At 46.6% G+C, this 17,358-nt stretch overlaps 1 protein-coding gene across 7 annotated transcripts in view; it reads right to left on the bottom strand.

Annotated features, from left to right (window-relative positions):
• The window catches only part of GNE (glucosamine (UDP-N-acetyl)-2-epimerase/N-acetylmannosamine kinase), an 82,853-nt gene that overhangs the window by 52,461 nt on the left and 13,034 nt on the right, over window positions 1-17,358 (bottom strand). The window contains exon 1 of one of the 7 annotated variants that reach the window (XM_019490762.2): window positions 3,522-3,614. The exons of 5 other annotated variants lie outside the window; for them this stretch is intronic. The gene's annotated coding sequence lies outside the window, so the exon portion shown is untranslated. Of the gene's footprint in view, window positions 1-3,512; window positions 3,615-17,358 lie in introns of those variants that run through there. One more of the 7 variants, XM_014610335.3, reaches the window with a different exon arrangement.

Consider the following 17,358-nt stretch of genomic DNA (forward strand, 5'->3'; position numbering starts at 1 on the left):
CAGAAAACACGAACACACGTGGAGTTTGCTAGGCTCCACACAGACAGAACTCGAACAATCACGTGGAGTTTGCTAGGCTCCACGCAGACAGAACTCTGGATGTCCAGGAAAAGCACGCATAAAACTCGTCGATACGTCTTATAGAAGGTTCCGTTCGAAGACGGGAAGAGGTGGGCGGTGGATCAGGCTGCCAAACTCCTCTGAGCAACACACAGGGTTTCTATTACCCTGCCGCGCACACCCAGAGTCCCCATGAGATGCATGCGGAGTCCTCTTCGGCTTGGGCGGAAACTGCTCAAGCCTCTTAAACGGCTAGCAGGCCAATCGCTAGCCGCCACGTGTGAATAACTTAGCACTAGCCAATTGCAGGGCACAAATTTGCATATGACGAGCGGGAACTCCTTTGCACCGTGCATTTCTGTGTTGCAAAGTAAATGCACCCTGCAAAGACCGCTGCAAAGTGGCGGGAACTCTCTCCTTTGCACGCGGGTTCTCTGCGCAGCAGAACTCCTCCGTGCAATGAAGCTGTAAACCCACGGGGATAATTCTTAGTGCCGAAGCACACACAAAAAATCAGACCTTTGGCTCATGACACATCCCAGACAAATTTTCAGCCTGTGAGCAACCTCAGCCACAGCATCAATTGCCATAGCTCCCAAATTTCTAGCCCCCTGGGCTGGATGGCATAGCTCTGGAAACCAGATCCAGCCTGTGGGCTGTATTTTTGACACCCCTGATTTACATCATTTCTCTGAATGACACACATTATCCTGCTAAAGCATTTTTTGCCAGTTTAAGTATGGCGACCATATGTCCTGGACTGGCTGGGATAGCCCTGGATTTCAGAAGCCATCTCAGCATCCCAGCTGTTGGAAAAAATTGAAGCAAAAGGCCTGGATTGGTGCAAACCCACTCACACGTGCCTGGCTCCTCAGTCAAGAGCCAGGCACATGCAGGTGGGTTCACGTCATTCTGGGGCTTTTGCTTCAGTTTTCTCCAGGGAGCCCAGCCGACAAGCTGTTCCCTGGTCTGGACTCCTCTGGGCTGCAGCAGAGTAAGAAGAGGGGGCGCCGCAGATTCGTGTGTGTGTGTGTGTTGCACTGTCCTGCCTCGCCCCGCTTCTGGGAGCTGCAGGGCTGTAGTAGCTGTGTCTGCATACTGCGCTGCCCTGCCCCACTTCTGGGAGCCTTGGGGTGGGGGGGATGATTCCCAACAAAATCCAATCTTGTATAAGTAGCGTTAATGTGGCATTTCTCTCCCCTCCGCAACAATCTGAAACGAGTTCACCTCTCTCACGCTCAACCTTTATTTCAAAAAGCAATCAAGCGTTAAGGATTGGTTATTTTATAAACTTAATGGCTTAGGTTTCAATCTACATTTTCTCAAGCCACCAAACTCTAAGTCTGATCTACGTGCTCTATTGTGATAGAGATCAAGACTCAGCTTTGGGTTTCATTTCCTTTAACAGTTATGACGTTTTTTCTTAAAAGGTACAATACGCATTTAAAACCTTAATCTCTTTACCCTAAGATGTAAAGAAAGAATACTGCTGTAATTCTAGTGGTATTATTTAAAGTCATACAAAATTATATTGCTAAATGAAAACTACAAGAATAATTTTTTTTTCTCTGTACACATATAACAGCATAACAAACTATTTTTTTATACTTTTCTGTCTGTGATGGTTTAGACAGAGATGATTCCTATCCTGAGCAGGTGACTGGACTAGATGATCTCCTGAGGTTCCTCTCAGTCTTACTTTCCTATGATCTTTCCAGTCCTATTTTTCTATGATTAATTTGATTTAGGTATCATTGTTAAATTGCCTTCAACATTTTAAATTAACAGTTCTTTTTAATTGTTTCTAACAACAATAACATCCCCTCACCCATGGAAAAACTTAATTAAAACAAAATCAGGCTGAGGATGTTCAAGCAATTGTTGAGACCTTTACTCATTACAAGATTATCTCAGATGCTATGTGATAATACGGGGCAGTTATATACAGCCTTTCCAAATAGGGAAACAGAGGCACAAAAAGAGAGCAGCAGTGACAGGATTCAAACAGCCCATATCTCCTTACTCAGAGTTACCTGCCGCAACCAGGAAACACACAAATCCTCTTAGAGGAAGTGGCATCTTATATATTCACTGTTTTTTCAGAAGCAGTACTAGGCCAGTTAAATCTTTCCTGGCCCTCCAGTAACACACCTATTGTAAGTTCCTAAGGCTATCCAACTTGGATCAAGTCATCCAACCTAAAGGAAAGATTTTAACTTAGGGATGCAAGGGGCCAAAGCATCTCTTGAAATGCACAATAAATTCACAGATGTGAGGAAAACGAAGACAAGGCATTTAAAACAGATTGCAATGCAGAGGTAGGGTGGCCATCATAGAGGACAGTTTTCTGCTCCTCTGTACTCTACTGATACGAAACCCGATGCCTTTATACCCTCTATTTTTCTGTTGTAGAGAAAAATAGGGGACACAAAGGCATCGGGTTTCGTATCAATAGAGGACAGAGGACAACTAGACTGTCCTCTGCGATGGCCACCCTACACAGATGGCATTTACTACCAGTTACCACTAGTGATGTGTAGGGGGTGCATGTGGGCGCACATGCACCCCCTGAGCGTGGTGGTGCACCCCCTACAAAAAGGTGCCGTGGCCGCTTGCCACCTCCCTACCAATGGCGCCTGTGGGCAGTCAGTGATTGCCGATGGCCACTGCTGCTGCCAGCAGCATCTGTGGGTGGTTGCTGACCCCTGGTCAGTGCTTGCCATCCCGCCCTCGCCCCTGCCACTGACAGTGACGGTGGCATCTACGAGAGCTGCCCGCTTACCGCCACCACGCTCCTGCTGCCACTGTGCCCCCGCAGCTGTCGGGGGCACGCATCATTCATGCCAGTTACAGTCTACTAGAGAAGGGCAAATAAGCTGGCAACCACACGGTAAGTTAGGTGTAAATTTAAAGAGCATTAGCTGCTCCCCAGTAAACTGCCAGCCGCACGTGGCACCTGTTCCAGCCACTCGGGATCCACACTAGATGAGGCACCTGGCAGCACCCCACGCAGCGCTGATCCCAGCCTGGCCCTGTGGCGCGTCCCAGAGCGGGTGCCTCGTGTGGCACAGCCCTGCCGGGGTGCCCAGTGCAGAGTGGGTCTGCAAGGCGCGCGGGGTCCCCTCCAGCGGCTCCCGGGTCCCACTGGAGAGGCCACGGGATCAGGCTTGCTAGGGGCGGCGAGGGGAGGGTCCGCAGGCCACAGGCCCGGTCACGGCCCCTGCGGGTCGGGTCCTGCCGCAGCCCGAAGGACCCCCCGCGGCTGACGTCACGTTCTGCCGCCGGAGCCGTCTCGCCCCGCCCCCACCTCCGGGGGAAACCGTTACCCGGGGTGACGGGCGGTGACTCAGGCCGGCCGCGCTGGCGCAGCCGCAGCCGCGAGCGGCCGTGCCGGGCGGGGTGGAGCGGGTCACGGCCGGGCAGGGATGCGGCGCCCCAACCCCCGCCCGCACCTCACTTGCCTCCGGGCTCCGCTGCTCCCCTGCCGACTCGGCCTCGGGCAGCGCCCGCCCTCGCCTGGAGCGTAGCCTTCCCGCCGCGCCCGGCCCCGCCCCGCCCCCGTGACGTCACGCCCGGCCTGCCACCGCCGCGCCGCGCCCCCGCGCCCAGCAGCAGCCAGAGGCTGCGGGGGGGGCCTGAGCGAGCCCGGCACGGGGCAGTCGGGCTGGGCCTGGAAGGAGCATCCCTGGTACCACACGGACAGAGCTTGACCTTGGTAGCTAGCATCTCTTACCGAGCTGATCACCTTTTGTTCGCAGTTGCACGCAGGGATGGACAGGCTGTGCACAGGATCCGAGTTGCGGGCCCACCGAGAAAAGCGGGTGGCAGCCCAGCCTGGCCCTGGGGCAGAAAGTCAGCTTCCCGAGGGGCCTCCAAGCATGCGGCCCACCCCCAGAGACCTGCAGGACTGATGCCCTGCAGCCGTCTTGGTGCCGTGTCCGGCAGGGTCCCTCACGGCACAATCCGATCCCCACCATTCCCTTTAAGTTCTCTGCAGGCTGTTGTTCGACCCCAAAACATCCGTCAGAACATGACTTTAATGCACGTTGTAGTTATAGAATTAGGCTCCGATTCAGCACTTTTTTCCTTGCTGGTTTTCCCTGCGTAAGGAGCACAGGAGAGTGCCCTTCACCGTCAGCGTGTAAGACAGCTGGAACAATGTAACCTCCCTTTTTTACTTTTCATTTGCGCTGAATTTAGTTAAACGGATAGTAAAGACTAACGGCAGATATGAAAATACAAGACTTTCAAAACTGACTACAAAATGACCGACTGCAGGCTCCTCTCAAGGGGCCTGAATTTTAAAGGGTAAGGATTCAGTGCTTTCTGAAGATCTAGCTTCTTTGAGGTACGGGATCAAGTTTGACACCCAAAATTGATCATCTTTCTTAAAAAGCCTGGCCATGGTGCACAGCTACTGTGAACTGCCTTTGTAATTAATAACTTATGTGATTTTTCTTTGCACAAATACAAGCAGACTGGCCAAGTGTCAGAAACGGACTGGCCAAGTTTGCTGACAACACCAAACTCTGGGGTAAAGCATCCACACCTGAAGACAGGAGGGTGATCCAGGCTGACTTTGCCAGGCTCAGGAAATGGGCAGACGAGAACCTGATGGTGTTTAACACCGAAAAATGCAAGGTTCTCCACCTTGGGAGGAAAAACCTGCAGCATGCTTATAGGCGTGGCAGTGCTAGCACTACAGATGAAAGGGACTTGGGTGTCATGATTGACCACAAGATGAACACGAGCCTTCAATGTGATGCTGTGGCCAGTAAAGTGAGCAAAACACTGGCTTGCATCCATAGATGCTTCTCAAGAAAATCCCAGGATGTCATTCTCCCATTGTACTTGGCTTTGGTGAGGCCGCAGCTGGAGTACTGCATCCAGTTTTGGGCTCCGCAATTCAAAAATGATGTGAAGAGGCTTCAGAGAGTGCAGAGGAGAGCCACGCGCATGATCAGAGGTCAGGAAAACAGACCTTACGACAACAGGCTGAGAGCCATGGGACTCTTCAGCCTGGAAAAGCACAGGCTCAGAGGTGATCTGGTGGCCACCAATAAGTTTATCAGGGATGCTCACCAGGATCTGGGGGAACGTTTGGTCACCAGAGTACCCCATGGGATGACAAGGTCAAACAGTGACAAACTCCTCCATGACCATTTCAGGTTGGACATAAGGAAGAACTTCTTTACTGTCTGAGCCCCCAAGGTTTGGAATAGACTGCCACCAGAGGTGGTTCAAGCACCCACTTTGAATGCCTTCAAGAGACATTTGGATGCTTATCTTGCTGGGATCCTATGACCCCTGCTGACTTCCTGCCCCTGGGGCAGGGGGCTGGACTCGACGATCTTTCAAAGTCCCTTCCAGCCCTAGTGTCTGAATCTATGAAACAAAGCAACCAATGCAAAAAGAAAATCCCCCACCCACATGATTTAGGACAAGGACATGCAGTAGAGAAAAAAACCAAAAAAGTGATCACCTGGAAATAAGTTTTCCTGTCCGTTTCCTTGCACCCATTTACCACTGTCAATGCTAATATCATGCAGTGGCTTATAGCAAAAAACAAACAAACAAACAAACAAACAAAAATCCATGTGAGAAAAAAAGTACTGGTTTATTTAGTCCAGTATCTCATCTTTGATTGATAGCTTGTACTTGACAGTTCAGAGAGAAGGGAGAGGATGAGAAAATAATGCCATCTTGGTAGGAGGTGTGATGAGATCAGTGCAGACAAGGTTCCTTGGGTGAATTTGATATCTTTTTTTAGACCAACCCAAATGGTTGGAGAATAGTTATTAAGCAAGCTTTCTGCTGCTTTTAATGGGAAATTGTGCCTCAGGACTCCCCAAGAAGCAGCCATATTCAGTCTCCCTCTCCTGAGGGGACCCCCTGTAGCCAGCTCTGGTGTGGCTTCACAAAGGGCAAGCCTCTGGCTTTGAGACCCTGTCTCTCCTCAGACCCTGACTTCCCTGGTCATCTGCAGCACCCCAGCCTCGGAGAGCTCCTTTTTGATCAGTTCCCAGGAAGGGGGACAGGGTCCCAGAGGCTAAAACTCAGGCCACTTAGCCTCTTGTCACACGAGGCATTGAGTTTCTTCCTTCCTGATTTTGATGTCAATTCTGATACTCCATCCTTGGTTCCAGTGCAAGGGAAATTAGGCTTATTCTGGGCCAAGCGGAGGAAAGTCTGGAGTCCCTTTATGTGCTTGTTCTTTACTCTCAAGAGCATAAGGTAAAAAGGGAGAAAAAATGAGCAAGTCCAACCATGTATCACAATCCCAGATGCTGGAGACAGCTTTGTTTCCATTTCAAGTATTACCAGATTAGCACACAAGTCACATGTTCCTTTAGAACAGTGGTGCTTAACTTCTGGCCCGTGGGCCAAATCCAGTCTGTGGGGCTCCCTACAGGTCCAGAAATTTGTGGTGGGGGAGTGATGGCAGCATAAATTACCACAGCTTCCAGAGCTGTAGCAGTTATTGCCACTGGATAACATGGTCCTGTGTCCTGCACAGCCAGATCCAGTGCTCTGGATCACACCTAGAGACACTGAGCACTGACCCCACACACCAGCCCCATGCCACTCTTTCAACCCACTGGGCCAGAAGGTTGAGCACCACTGCTTTAGAACCCAGTTGGTGTTGGATTAAGACTTCTACTGCTTTTTCAAATATTATGATAGCATGACTTCATAAATTAAAATACAATTTTCCACTGAATTAAGCATCACGAATTGTAGGCGCATGGTAGGAGTATTCATTCCTTGTCATGGCACATCTTAATCTGGAACAAAGAAAGGCAGCTCCCATTAACCGGGAGTCACACAGGTAGGAAAAGTGAGATGTGGCCTGATCAAAGGGCACAGACAGATAAGGATACTGAATTAAAACGGAAAGAGTGGAACTACTGAACATTTGCTTCCCTAAAATAAATGCTTTGTGTGTTCATTTTCCATTCTATTCCTCAATAAGAAGACAAACAATAGTAATTTTCAAGTTGTATAATTCACGTGTAATTAAATTGGTTCCTGAAAAACTGCTACCACCTAGCAGATAACGTGCAGTAAATGTTCCCCCCCACGCCTGCCCCCCCCCCTTTAACCCATACATTTATTTTGTCTGCCTATACCCTGTAATTGAAGGCAGTGGAGATTCCTCTTTATTTCAGTGGCCTTTGAACCAGACCTAGAATAAACTTAGATCTTCACTGAATTGTAAATAGACTTGAGAAACCATCTCTCCACCCAAAATAGAACTAACTTGCTGTTTGCTGTTACTACTTTGCATGTGTGTTCTACCCCTTCCTGGGCTGTGCGTCACGCTCTGAAGGGCAGGGACTGTTTACTACTCTATGCAATGCCCAAGTTGGTCCCTCGACACTACTATATTAATTGTGAGTGTAAAAGTGTTCACGGTTATTAATAACACACCTTATTTGTGCACATAAAAAATCTATTAGAGAATACAATATGGTTGATTACCTGTTTGAGAGAAACTCTGGATCAATGCACCAAGGTATAACAGATCCCAGCTGAAGCTGTGTCTACACTGCAATCCGGAAATTGAGTGCAGGTCACACAGACATCCCCGAGATAGCTTTAAGTTACTGGCCTTCAAAACCAAGTAGCATGACTCTTGCTGCTGAAGCTTCAGTTGCTAGATGTTTATTCATTGTTCCTCAAGAGAACAGGATGCTGAAGCCTTTTTTGTGGTGTATAGACAGTTATTGGTATCCAAGGTAGTTAATGCCATAATGGATATATTTCTATGAGCTGCAGCCACATCTTTGGCTTGCAGAGTTACCTTAACGTAAATTAGTGATTCTGCATAAAGAAGCTTGCGCTATACCCCCTGTAACAGGACCAGCCCCAAGGGCAGCTGTGGCACCCCTAGTGGCCAAATCAATCCTGCCCCGCACTCCAACTCTTCAGCATACTCCTTTTGCCACCTTACCTGTCATACTTTGATGCAACTGTTATAGCTTGTAGGAAGACTGCTCCAGAGTCTGGGAGCTCTGTAGTCTGTCAGTCAGACCCCAGTCCTCCTCGTCACTGGACCTTTAGGCTGCTAAAAATATTATTCTTTTCCACGCTCACTATTCACCCTATTGGTACTCAGCTTGCCCTCTATGCACTGGTCATAATTCTACAGGCCCAAGTTACCCCAGAGCACTAATTATGACTCTCTTAGTTCCCCTGTTATACCACCCCATATACCAGGGATTTTCAATCTTTTTGAGCAGTGTACCCCTGGTAGCTGGTTGAGGAGTGGAGAAGAGGGGGGGGATAATGGCAGCAGCTGCACACAGAGTGGTGGCACGGGGTGGTGGATGGCGGTGGCTGCTGCGTGTAAGCTTCTCCCTCTGTGTTTGGCCAGCCGAGTGGCTTGTGTTCGGCCCGCAGAGAAGTGCCTCTGCCCTCACCCCGCCTCGGCCCTGCTCCTGCGAGGTGGCGGTGCTCCATCCCTGCCTGCCTATGCATATCTCCTGGGACCTTTCAAAGTACCCCTGCCATATACCATCAGGCTCAAGCCACTGTTCCTTGTCCCTCAGTTTTCATTTGCTCTAATGAAATTGTTGAAACTATGGGTTAAAAATCGCGCTTCTTAACAGTACAGCTAATGTAAGCCTGGCTAGCAAATCAGAAATTGTCCTACAAAAAAAATCACTATGCAGTTGACATATTGAACCTTGCAGTTTCTTTACACTGATTGATTTAAATATTTAGTGGGTTATGTAGCTAAGAAACACACACACAGTTAAACTTTTAGTGCAGTCAATCGGGAATGAATAAAGCCACTCATCCCTACTCAAGACATCTATGTTCTGGACAAAACCCCTTTAAAAGCTTTATTCTGACAACACAGATGTAGCTTAATTCTTAGAAAGTGACATGATTCTACAACCTGGACCACAACACAAAGATGGATTGATAAAAAAAGTCCTTGTCTATGCAGTAGGGGATAAGAAAATCTTTATCAAATATGAAATATCAGATGAAAAGTATCTATGAGGTACAGCAATAATGATTTATACCTTAGCCCCAGTTTAGGAAAGCATTTGTATTGAACAACGCACTTACACATATGCTTAAGTCTAGGCATGTGTGCTTTGCTTAGTAGAGGTAGACTTGGCTTAAGACCACATTTATTTGTATTCCTGAATCAGAGCATTCAGGAGTGCTTAGAGGCCACAAACGGATTTGGTTTCCCATTACTGTCCATGCTGTATAAGCACACAGTAAGAAGCAGTGCTGGTCCCAGACAACTGACAGGATAAAGACACAGGCCAGACAAAAGATGGATGGGGAAGCACAGGGTAACTGATTTGCTCAAGGAAACACAGTAGGTCACTGGCAGGAATAGAACTTAAAGGTGCCTATAACATGTGCTACTTCATGTTCTGAGAATGTGTTGGAGTGGACTCGATTAATTTAGTCTGCTCTGCATTCTGATTAGAACGCTGCAGCATCACGTGTATTAAGCCCCAGCACGTTTTTAAATGGCCACGGGGTGCTTTAATTACACTTTGCTGAATGAGTTTTAGATAAAGCGTCCTGTGACCATTTTAAAATGCATGGGTGCTTAATACATGTGACATTGTGGTGTTTTAATTAGCGTGGCTGCCCAGGAGCCACTCTAATTAAACTGCCCCCACCCCCCACCATCTCCAAGCACAGGTATAGGCAGTTTTTTGAGTCAAAGCCTAGTATCTTAGCCACCTACTCTCTTTAAGCTAATGAATCCAAATACTGATGTGGAGTGGGTGTGAAATGTGTTAAAATCAAGAATGGGGAGGCAGGGAGGTATGGATATGGGATGAATGCTAGGACCTAGGGTGTAAGAAGTAGGTTGCGCATTACAAGGGATGGGAGAGATTGGGAGAATTGGACTCTGCATAAAATTGGCAGTCACCTTGTGGCAGTGGCCGTCTTGAATATTCATCTCCCCATCTTTTCTTCAGGCATGTTTAGCATGAATATTCATTGAAGTCAGCTGCTGGACTGGTGTACAAAACAAATTCCCCTTGCTTCCACTCTACATGTTGCGTGCATTTGCATGATGTGAAATGACTTTTGTAAGCAGGAGATTAGTTTTATTTTATGCTGTTCTGGCTGCATTTTCCAATAACATTTCACCCAATTATGAGCAGTTTGTAAAAAAAATAAAATAAAAAAAAAAATCAAGCAGTTTGTGTTTTCTCATTCTTACTTTCCTATTTCTTAGTTTTGGTTCTCCGGTTGCTGTATGAAAGACCCATGCTAGCAACAGGGAAAAATGACAGGGAATGTTGGAGAAACAATAAAAATGAGAGTAGACAACAGATTCCCAAATGCGGAAAGAAGGCTGAACCACTTAGAGAAAAATGTTTTTCCACAACCCTCTGTCACTCTGGTTGTTACTTTTAGCAACAGAATTAAGATTGCAGAAAGAAGTCTTGATTATTTATTTTTTTTTAGAGTTGCAACATTGCAGTGAGCTGGCCCAACCTTTCAGCTGCTCAAGCTACATGGGGCTTGCCAGAGATTTTAGTGAGAGCAGGAGCAGTGGTATCATAGAATCATAGAAAATTAGGGTTGGAAGGGACCTCAGGAGGTCATCTAGTTCAACCCCCTAACCACCCCCAACTAAGTCACATTCCAGCCAGGGCTTTGTCGAGCCGGACCTTAAAAACCTCCAAGGATGGAGATTCAACTACCTATTTGGTAACCCGTTCCAGTGCTTCACCACCCTCCTACTGAGAAAGTTTTTCTTAATACTCAACCTAGACTTCCCTTGTACGGCAGGGAGGGAGCTGCTCCAGGACCAGGATCTTGCAGCGGTGACAGCATGGTCTGGAGCTGGGGAAGAGCTGCAATCTGCTGCACACACGCCCTGGGCAGGGGTGTGCAGGCAACCAATGGCAGCTCGTCCCTGGCTCTGGATCACGCTGTCACTGCTGCAAGATCCCAACCCCGGCCCTGAAGAGGCTCCTGGCCTAGCCATGCATTCTGCCAGCACTGCTGGGGCAGGTCTCCATGGAAACTCTGGTCTGTCATGGCCCTGCTGCTCCTGGGGTCTCCATGGAAACTGGCCACAGCAACATGGACAGGGGTGGCTGGGAACTGGAGTCCGCTGCCAGCTGGATCCACCATGTTGCTTGTAGAGTGTAAAGGGCAAATCAATACCAGCAGGGTGTTTCATATCTTAATTTTAACACAACAACAGTGAGGCAGATTATATTTCTTTCAGGAAATGTTAGGTGTTAAATAAAGTAGGCTCCAAGGACTGATATTACAGCACATATTACAGCTTGAGAAGAGGAACCAAAATTGATCCTCTGGTGCTAAGCTTTCTTGATTTTTGCGATTATAACTGAGAAGAAAAAAAACCCATTGCAGGTAATACAAGTTGATAACAGAAAAATACTGTAACAACTCAATAGCTTCACTCATCAATTTTAGAAGTCTCTCCTATGCTCTTGTATTACCTATATACATAATGGTTAAATGCATAATGCCCTTAACCTCATAACAATGCCAGTCCCAAGTTTTTGCTGACTGCTTCTAACAAATACCAGTTATCTGTATATCAGTTAAGTGTATAACTACTTAAAACATCTTTCAGTCCTAGTTTCTGTTTTGTAATATCACTGTACTCTGTTTAGTACCATGGCTTTCAACCTTTTTTTAGATTCAAAGATGTGGCATAACTAGTGAGATGAATAGGGTCAGTTTCTGACTTAGGATGGGAGGGCAAAAAAAGGTGACTACTCCCAGCAGATATGTGATTGCAATTGCAATGGTGGTGGCAAGCAGAGGTCGTCACTGCTCCTATAGCCCAGGCACCCAGTCTAATCCCTACACTACTGGTTCAAGGTACCCCTTGTTAGATTTAATGCACTCCTTGGAAAATACCAGCTTTCACTCATTTTTGACGCCAAAAAAAATGGAGCGATTCTTCTGTTGCAAAGAACTCAGAATATGTTTGACACTGTGAATTTAGCTGTAAGCAAAGGGTATTTATAAATGGATCCATGTCAGAATGGCAGGAGGTTTTGAGTGAAATCCCACAAGGGTCTGTCCTGGAGCCTGTGCTGTTCGACATGTTTATTAATGCTATGGATGCTGGAATCAAGAACTTCTTGAGCAAGTTTGCAGATGACCCAAAATTAGGAATATTGTGACCATTTTGGAGGACAGAAGCACAACGTATAAGTATCTTGACAGATTGAAAAGCTGGGCTAGGGCTAACAGACTGAAGTTCAGTGTTGACAAATGCAAGGTGCTACACCTTGGGAAGAATAATCAAAAATACAAATACAAAATGGGTGACACCTTGCTGGATGGCAGCACTACAGAGAAGGATGTGGGAGTCTTGGTAGATCTCAGACTGAACATGAATCTGCAGGTGAGGCAGATGCACAAAAGGCCAATGTAATTTTGGGATGCATCAATAAACGCTTTAGGTGCAAGACACGGGAGGTGATAGTGCCTCTCTACTTGGTACTGGTTAGGCTTAATTTAGAGTACTGTGGAAATTTTGGGACCTACATTTTAAAAAGGATATGGAGAAGTTAGAGAAGGTCCAGTGGTGAGAAACAAAAATGATAAAGAGCTTGCAAGACAAGTCACATGAGGAGAGGTTGATGGAAATAGGCATGTTGAAGGAAATAGGCAGCTTGCGAAAAGGGCCCTTAAAAAGGATTGGATACCAGAAAAAAATTCTTCACTGTTGGGGGGGGGGGGCGCAGTAGAATAGGACTGCCTACAGAAATTGTGGAATCTCAATCACTGGAGGTGTTCAAGAATAGGCTGAACAGGCATTAGTCAAGGATAAGCTAGGTGTAGGCCTATGCTCTACTCTGGGTACTTCCCATGCTTGTGAGCCTTTCTGGTTGCCACATGGGGCCAGGAGAGAATTTTTCCTCTTACCTGCATCAGGAGTTTTTTAAAGCCTTCCTCAGAAGCATTGGGCTGCAGCCAAGGCTGGGGATTTTGACTGGGTGGAACAGGCTTTAGCAGGCTGCTGGAGCCAGAGACTACAGCCCAGCAGCAGGTGGTAACACAAAACACAGGCTGCTCAGGAGGGCTGGGCCATCTGAAGGAGGTAATTAAAGGCTACAATAAGTTAAAAGCATGCTACAAGAAGGTGGTGGTGGGGAAGGGTGAGGGCTGGACGTGAAGCCGGCAGTGGCGGCAACGCAGAATGGCAGTGTTCACAGCTGCAGGGGGCCCCTTGGCTTCAGGGCCTGCTGTGGCCTCAGGTTTTGCCCTGATTAAGAGGAACTTTCAATACAGTGGCAAGGCAGTGGAACAGGATACCTAGAGAAATTATGGAATCTCCGTCCTTGGAAGTTTCTAAGAGCAGGTTAGACAGACACTTGGCTGGGATCATTTTGTCAGGGATGATCCTGCCTTGATCAGGGGGCTGGACTAGATGACCTTGTGAAGTCCTTTCCAAACCTACTTTCCTATGATCCTGTGATGTATCAGGATTGCTACAATTCCACCTTCACAAGTGTTCTAATAGCATCCCTGAAACTGTCCAGCTTCATTTTCAAGCCTTAAAGAGACTCACAGAACTGGAAGGGAACTCAAGGGTTATCTAACTTAACCCCCACACAGATGCACAATGCATGTTTCTAAATCAGGAGTGCTCAGCCCCAGCCAAAGGACCAGATCTGGCCCTTGGAGCTGTGTCATTTGGTCTGCTGGGCTCCCCACAGGTCCAAAATTTTGGCAGCTGGGGAGTGGAATAGCATTAACTGCCACTCCCCTCCTGACAGATTTCCAAATCCATGGGGACCCTGGTAGACTGGATAGCATGTCTCTTAAATACTGTCAGGTACATTATGGTTAGGGTAGGACAGAGTCCAATCCAGATGCACAGGACTGTGCAGAAGCAGCACAGGGCTCAATCTGGGCATGCCAGATCTTATCCAAACCTCTGCAATCTGATCTGGGTCTCTGGGGCCCAATCTGGAACACAGGGCCTGAACCCAGCAGTGTGGGGCTGGGATGAGGTAGCAGAGGATCCAATCAGGATGGCATGAGACCCAATCCAGGCACAGGGCCTGATCCAGGTGACATGGGGTCCGATCTGGCTGTGCAGGGCCTGATCCAGGCACGTGGGACCCAATCCAGGAAGTGTGGACCTGACCTGAGGCTGTGCAGAACCCAATTAGGGCAACATGGGGCCTGATCTGGGCACACGGGACCCAACTTTGTGCACCAACACCCCAAGGAATCCAGCCTGGAGACTTGCTCTGTGCAATTCATCCTGCTTGCAAGGCTGAAAGTTGATCACTAGTGTTCTAGCTCCACATACATCCTTATCCAGCCACTTGGTAAAACCTCTGAAGACAGGGTTTCCATAACTCCTGAAAGCTTCTAGCAGCTGTTGTGAAGCTGACCTGATCCTGTAATTTTCAGGGCCTCCAAAGGCAAAAGCTTACTAGTTTTAGGGCTAATACCATAGTACTTATAGCACTGTGTATATAATCAACATCGTCTATACTAAATTTGAATGACTGCATACTCTAAGTAAGCAAATAGCCTTTTTTATTAAGTCCTGAGGATATGTATGTAAATGGAATACACTGTGGATTGATGCCTTTTCCTCATTTGAGGAACTTTTGCAGTTGGAATAATTCTAAATAAAGTCCATTAAACAACTGTACAGTTTCTTAATGCCAGAGGGGAAGGAGAAGTATGAGCAAATCTATATTACCCTACTTACATTTCATTTTTAGAAAGGATATAGTTTGTGTAGTTAATACATTTCTAAACAAGTTCTGTTTGACAAATGCATAAAGAATACAAGGGATATGTGACAGAGAAAGAAACCACAGTGTAAGACATAGCAATGGTATGAAATTGCAGCAAAATAAGTTTAGATTGGATCTCAGGAAAAAACTTTTTCACAGGGAGGAAATGGAATAGGCTGCCTGGAGAGGCTGTGGAATCTCCTTCATTGGAGGTTTTCAAGAACAGATTGGATAAGTATAGATCAGGGATGCTCTAGAAGTAGCTGTGCCTGGAGTGTACTGTAAAGAGCAGCAGTTGGAAACCTAGGGCTCTCCTTATCCACAAGTGATCTTTGGGAGATTCTGAAAAATGCTCAGTAGCCCAGAAGAGGTGGGTATTGGAGAAGCCCATGCTCAGCAGCAGGAAAACGAAGCAGAGCTCTGCAGCCAGCTTAGTAATGAAAAAAGATTCAAGGAAGGGAATTAGGGTAAGTTTATGGAGGGGATAGGATGAAAGAAGAGTTCTGGCTCTCTAGTTAGGGTGTGTGATATGTAGAGTTATGTTTGCTATCCTGCTTCTCTTGTTACAGGTGTCAGGGTTTTTTCGGGGAGATTTTTTTCCCCTTCCTTTTGGGTTTTGGGTATTGGCTGCAGCCAAGGCTGTAGATATTGGCAGGGGTGTGCTGATGCTTCTGCTGGGAGTAAAACCCAGAGGTTCCTGGTTAGAAGTCTTTCCCCTCCTCACAGGCTCAAACTGATTGCCACATTTGGGATTAGGAAGGAATTTTACCCCATGATCAGACTGGCATAGACTGTGGGGACTTTTGCCTTCCTCTTTAGCAGGGTCATGGTCGCCTTCCTTGGTTCTCTCAAGTGTATTTTAAATAACTGCTTCCTGTCCTTACAGCAGCAGGACATTGATAGTGCCTTTCTTCTGCTTTACCTGTGGCAGGTTAGGGTGTTCTTGGTATTTTGGGGCAATATGTCTTGTAGATGTTTGTGTATTCATAGGAATAGGTTAGACCATGAATGACTGGTGCCTCCCGATACTAGGGGGGCACCATTTTTTAGGGGGCAGCATTGGCAGCAAGTGGGGACCACCCACAGATGCCAGCGGCAGCAGCAATGGCAGGGGAGCGAGCGGAGACCACCCGCAGATGGCAGCGGCAAGGGGTAGGGGGTGGCGAGTGGCGACTGCCTGCAGATGCCTCCAGCAGTGTTGGCAGCGAGGGGGTGGCGAGCAGCAACTGGCCACCACCGCTGGCTTCTGCGGGCAATCTCAGGGGTGTGCACGTGCCCCCCCCTCCCTGAGTTGCCTATAGGTTAGACAGGTACTAATTATTAGTGGGAGAGAGGGTCTCTTAAATTCAAAATAATCTTGGATTTGAGTAACTGCGGTAAACCAGAACTGTAGAGACCTAGTTGAAATTGTTCCAAGTTTCTCTAAAAAGTGCCATCAGAAAAAAGTTATTTTTTCTAAGTCATCAGTGCAGCTATTTTATTTGTGGCACTATGTAAGACAGATATGTAATTGGTATAAACCACAGAGAAAAGATGTTAATGGCTTTCTGAAGGATGTGTAGTAAAGCTATTCGTGCAATACTTGCAAGACTACCATCCCTTTCCCAATAAACCTATGTAGTCCCAAAATCCTCTTCCACCTTCCCAAAACAAGCAAGAATATGTTTCAGGCAAATTTTATACTGATTTATAGATAAATCACCCTAGGCCTGAATTCTGTTTAGGTCCATATAATTTTATGGATAAATTGGCCATGGTTTTTCTTCAGCTTTATTTTTACACCAAATCCAAATTTGAGAGTTTAATAGTACAACATTGATAAATGTATATGTAACAAATTGTGGGCACAGTTTAAACTATTCTGGCTCTGGCTTAATAATGCTTTTTACTTCTTCCATAAACTGCTCCCTTTTAAGATAAACCAGTAACTCCTTCAGAATGGAAGGTATGGAATATATTTCATTCAAATAATTAGGAGTATCAAGTAATTAGGAATATATAAGAATAATAAGACAGGAGTCTGGCCCCCACCCGGTCACCATCTATGCACATGCATTTCAGTGCCGTAAATGACTCTGCTGTAAGATAGTACTGTGCCCTAATACCAGCACACGTGTAGACCATGATATTTTACTGCAGAGCTAATTAGCGTACTCTGCAGTAAAGCGCACATGTAGATGCACCCAGCAGATACCGGTAAAATGTATTCAGGTTTTCATTTATCCTAACTGCTTTGGCAGTAAGTATCTTGCACTGCTATCTTTTTGGCACATTTTAGTAATACCAAAAAAAGACCTTAGAAATTATGAAGCACTTAGAAACATACACAAGCATATAGTAAACCAGTTGGATGTGAGGGTGAGTAGAGGACCCTTGGGATGGGAGGCAACAAGATGTAAAACCATTACTACAGTTAAGTAATACTTCAGCAACAATCATGTTGGTGTCAGTAAAAAAGCTGTTGTAAGTAAAATGTTTGCTGATTGTCAGTAGAATAGTGTTTTTTCTTGGGTTAGCAACCCTGTTCTCCTTGCCCTTTAACATCCTAATT

This window comes from Alligator mississippiensis, chromosome 3 (genome assembly GCF_030867095.1).
Source record: "Alligator mississippiensis isolate rAllMis1 chromosome 3, rAllMis1, whole genome shotgun sequence".
Lineage (NCBI taxonomy): Eukaryota > Metazoa > Chordata > Crocodylia > Alligatoridae > Alligator > Alligator mississippiensis.